The 5000-nt window shown below is 54.7% G+C and overlaps 1 non-coding gene across 1 annotated transcript in view; it reads left to right on the top strand.

The window, feature by feature from the left end:
- The first annotated feature begins 3513 nt into the window (after nt 1–3513).
- The window catches only part of LOC126197298 (small subunit ribosomal RNA), a 1909-nt gene continuing 422 nt past the window's right edge, over nt 3514–5000 (top strand). The window contains exon 1 of the ribosomal RNA XR_007539670.1: nt 3514–5000. This exon is cut by the window's right edge and continues 422 nt beyond it. This is a non-coding gene — a ribosomal RNA (small subunit ribosomal RNA).

The following is a 5000-nucleotide window of genomic DNA, read 5'->3' as shown; positions in this document are numbered from 1 at the left end:
GGAAGCGCCCCAACCATGTCGGTCCCCATGGGCGTTGCACTCGCAGTCGCAAAGACTCTGGCAATGGCTAAAAGCGCTCCGCAATATATCACGCAGACGGGTAATGACGGTCCGAGCGCTCAGTGTGAGGAGAGCATTACTGAGCCCTGACCCACAAGCAGGTTGTAGCGTATCCCACCCGCAGACATGTGACGTTGTCACACGACCAGTTGTCACTAATCGACTCATTGCTGATAATCATATGCCATACACCGGGGAAAGCTGCCGCAAGGGGTAGCTACGTAGTGCAGTCGCACCTCTACTACTGTACAGAGATAGAACACCACGAGACTGCAACCAGATTAAACTGATACATGGCGCTGATAACTAATAGATGCAGAGCCATCGGAATATAGATGACATACGACATACAACTGTCCCTATACATGCTGACAGTCTGTGCACACAATGTGAACTACACGTCACCGAGACACCCTATCACACACTACTCTCTGGCTGTAACAGACACAGACACAATATCTAAGCACCACCATGGAACAACATCCAGTGCATCCTCTCCGCCACATTACACCATTCACACTATGATAACAAAACCAGGAGGTCCACCCCAAAAACAGAATATCTCACTCTTCCAACAACCATCATTACGCAGATAAGCCACAAACACCCACACATGTGCTACACAGGGGTGCAGCCAACACCACCACACTGGCGTGTCTCACAGCATATAAGCAATGGCAGGAATGAAAGACACAGGTCTGCCACTCCCTTGCCACACCCACGGAACCGGCGCACCACCTCCCCTGAGCCAAAGGTGCATCCTGACGTGACACATCTCAGGGTGCCTCAGGCGTCCACTTACCATCATCACTATGAACGAACCTCGTCCCCTCCCCCCCTCATACACCATCCCTTAACCTAACCCATGTTGCGCCTTAACCTAACCTATGTTGCGCCTTAACCTAACCTATGTTGCGCCTTAACCTAACCTATGTTGCGCCTTAACCTAACCTATGTTGCGCCTTAACCTAACCTATGTTGCGCCTTAACCTAACCTATGTTGCGCCTTAACCTAACCTATGTTGCGCCTTAACCTAACCTATGTTGCGCCTTAACCTAACCTACGTTGCGCCTTAACCTAACCTACGTTGCGCCTTAACCTAACCTACGTTGCGCCTTAACCTAACCTACGTTGCGCCTTAACCTAACCTACGTTGCGCCTTAACCTAACCTACGTTGCGCCCTAACCTAACCTACGTTGCGCCCTAACCTAACCTACGTTGCGCCCTAACCTAACCTACGTTGCGCCCTAACCTAACCTACGTTGCGCCCTAACCTAACCTACGTTGCGCCCTAACCTAACCTACGTTGCGCCCTAACCTAACCTACGTTGCGCCCTAACCTAACCTACGTTGGGCCCTAACCTAACCTACGTTGGGCCCTAACCTAACCTACGTTGGGCCCTAACCTAACCTACGTTGGGCCCTAACCTAACCTACGTTGGGCCCTAACCTAACCTACGTTGGGCCCTAACCTAACCTACGTTGGGCCCTAACCTAACCTACGTTGGGCCCTAACCTAACCTACGTTGGGCCCTAACCTAACCTACGTTGGGCCCTAACCTAACCTACGTTGGGCCCTAACCTAACCTACGTTGGGCCCTAACCTAACCTACGTTGGGCCCTAACCTAACCTACGTTGGGCCCTAACCTAACCTACGTTGGGCCCTAACCTAACCTACGTTGGGCCCTAACCTAACCTACGTTGGGCCCTAACCTAACCTACGTTGGGCCCTAACCTAACCTACGTTGGGCCCTAACCTAACCTACGTTGGGCCCTAACCTAACCTACGTTGGGCCCTAACCTAACCTACGTTGGGCCCTAACCTAACCTACGTTGGGCCCTAACCTAACCTACGTTGGGCCCTAACCTAACCTACGTTGGGCCCTAACCTAACCTACGTTGGGCCCTAACCTAACCTACGTTGGGCCCTAACCTAACCTACGTTGGGCCCTAACCTAACCTACGTTGGGCCCTAACCTAACCTACGTTGGGCCCTAACCTAACCTACGTTGCGCCCTAACCTAACGCACGTTGCGCCCTAACCTAACGCACGTTGCGCCCTAACCTAACCTGTAATTGTTATATGAATTGAAACATTCATGTAGCGTTGCCTAATCGCAACCCTCTCAACATAGGTCAGTGCTCGCACTCTCTGGTGTCCTGCGTATTGATTCATGTTACGGTGCGTACCCTCACAACATCTAGCGAGTGGTGCGTACGTTCCACATGGTCCCGCTATCCACTGTAATGTGTACTGCTGTAAGACTTATATCGCTCCCCTGTCGCCTCTAGTTCGTCAGGCGGGAGTTTGCGTGTTCAATGAGCTTCGCAGCTGTGCAATGGCATTCGCATACGTACGCGGGCCACCTTCCACGTGTTCTCTCGTGCATACGTCGCAGCATGTATGTGGGCTGATGTGGCGTGTCGTGACGCATATCATCCAGGCATGCAAGACCCACTGAATTTGCAAATGTAGATGGACGTCTACGTTTGCTGCCCAAGTTACGCAAATGAACTGGAAATCCGTTGTTGCGCGGTTGTATACGCTGGAGGTGAATCATTGATTGCGACAATCGGTACAGGTATTAACTGGTTGCTTCAGCGACACCCGTCATACCCACGAACGTGAGTGGGCATGTGGGTATGAAGCGATACGCGGCGGTGGCTGGGTGGGACCGTCCCCGGCCGGTGAGGGGGGAGCGCCCGGCGTGCTGGCCGCGCGCTGCGTGGGCGCACGCGCTACAGCCGGCTGGTGGGGGCGCCCAGTGGCAGGCGCGCCGGCCGACGGACGCGGCAGGCGGCGCAGCTGCGCGCCGGCGCACCCAACGCGCGGCGCCGTGCGGCCAAAGTGGGTCCTCGCGGGCCCGGTGCGAAGCGCGGTGGACATCTGCAGTGTGCTGGTCCGATTGAGGACTGTGTGCGTTGAGGATGCGCCGCCGCCCGGCACTCGGCGCCGCGACGCCGTCTGCTGCTCGGTCGCCCCCGCGGTTCTCGCAGGTGGTTTGTATCGCAGCTGTGCGGATGTGTTGGCGCGTGCGCTGTGCTGGGAGAGTTCGCTTTGGCACCCAAGTGGGGCTCTGCCCCTCTGTGGCGCTGGCGTTGGAGCTGCCCGGCCACTGTTTGTGGCCGCGTGTTGTCTCCCGCCGGCAACACCACGACAGCACGCTCCCGGGCCTCTGTCGGCAGCGGCAAGCTCAGTTGGGAGCACGGGTGGTCGCACTGAAAGCGTCTACTCGCCTATCTCCGGGCGATTGCGCCTCTCTCGAACCCGACCAAGTACTTAGGACGGCGCTGCGCGCCGCCGGGACCTGAGAGGGTTTCGAGGTGTATCGTGCAGGGGAGCCCAGCCTCCTCCTGTTTGCGGAATAATTGAGCGGACGCTTGCGTGTTCGCGCGGGCCTCCGGGACACACTCCCGGGCGGCCGGCTGCTCAGCTCTAGTTGACGCAGCTCCCTGGTTGATCCTGCCAGTAGTCATATGCTTGTCTCAAAGATTAAGCCATGCATGTCTCAGTACAAGCCGCATTAAGGTGAAACCGCGAATGGCTCATTAAATCAGTTATGGTTCCTTAGATCGTACCCACGTTACTTGGATAACTGTGGTAATTCTAGAGCTAATACATGCAAACAGAGTCCCGACCAGAGATGGAAGGGACGCTTTTATTAGATCAAAACCAATCGGTCGGCTCGTCCGGTCCGTTTGCCTTGGTGACTCTGAATAACTTTGGGCTGATCGCACGGTCCTCGTACCGGCGACGCATCTTTCAAATGTCTGCCTTATCAACTGTCGATGGTAGGTTCTGCGCCTACCATGGTTGTAACGGGTAACGGGGAATCAGGGTTCGATTCCGGAGAGGGAGCCTGAGAAACGGCTACCACATCCAAGGAAGGCAGCAGGCGCGCAAATTACCCACTCCCGGCACGGGGAGGTAGTGACGAAAAATAACGATACGGGACTCATCCGAGGCCCCGTAATCGGAATGAGTACACTTTAAATCCTTTAACGAGTATCTATTGGAGGGCAAGTCTGGTGCCAGCAGCCGCGGTAATTCCAGCTCCAATAGCGTATATTAAAGTTGTTGCGGTTAAAAAGCTCGTAGTTGGATTTGTGTCCCACGCTGTTGGTTCACCGCCCGTCGGTGTTTAACTGGCATGTATCGTGGGACGTCCTGCCGGTGGGGCGAGCCGAAGGCGTGCGACCGCCTCGTGCGTGCTCGTGCGTCCCGAGGCGGACCCCGTTGAAATCCTACCAGGGTGCTCTTTATTGAGTGTCTCGGTGGGCCGGCACGTTTACTTTGAACAAATTAGAGTGCTTAAAGCAGGCAAGCCCGCCTGAATACTGTGTGCATGGAATAATGGAATAGGACCTCGGTTCTATTTTGTTGGTTTTCGGAACCCGAGGTAATGATTAATAGGGACAGGTGGGGGCATTCGTATTGCGACGTTAGAGGTGAAATTCTTGGATCGTCGCAAGACGAACAGAAGCGAAAGCATTTGCCAAGTATGTTTTCATTAATCAAGAACGAAAGTTAGAGGTTCGAAGGCGATCAGATACCGCCCTAGTTCTAACCATAAACGATGCCAGCCAGCGATCCGCCGCAGTTCCTCCGATGACTCGGCGGGCAGCCTCCGGGAAACCAAAGCTTTTGGGTTCCGGGGGAAGTATGGTTGCAAAGCTGGAACTTAAAGGAATTGACGGAAGGGCACCACCAGGAGTGGAGCCTGCGGCTTAATTTGACTCAACACGGGAAACCTCACCAGGCCCGGACACCGGAAGGATTGACAGATTGATAGCTCTTTCTTGATTCGGTGGGTGGTGGTGCATGGCCGTTCTTAGTTGGTGGAGCGATTTGTCTGGTTAATTCCGATAACGAACGAGACTCTAGCCTGCTAACTAGTCGCGTGACATCCTTCGTGCTGTCAGCGATTACTTTTCTT

The sequence above is a fragment of the Schistocerca nitens genome, chromosome 7, assembly GCF_023898315.1.
Source record: "Schistocerca nitens isolate TAMUIC-IGC-003100 chromosome 7, iqSchNite1.1, whole genome shotgun sequence".
Classification (NCBI taxonomy): domain Eukaryota; kingdom Metazoa; phylum Arthropoda; class Insecta; order Orthoptera; family Acrididae; genus Schistocerca; species Schistocerca nitens.
Note: the sequence above shows the minus strand (reverse complement) of the source record. Positions and strands in the feature narration are given on the sequence as shown.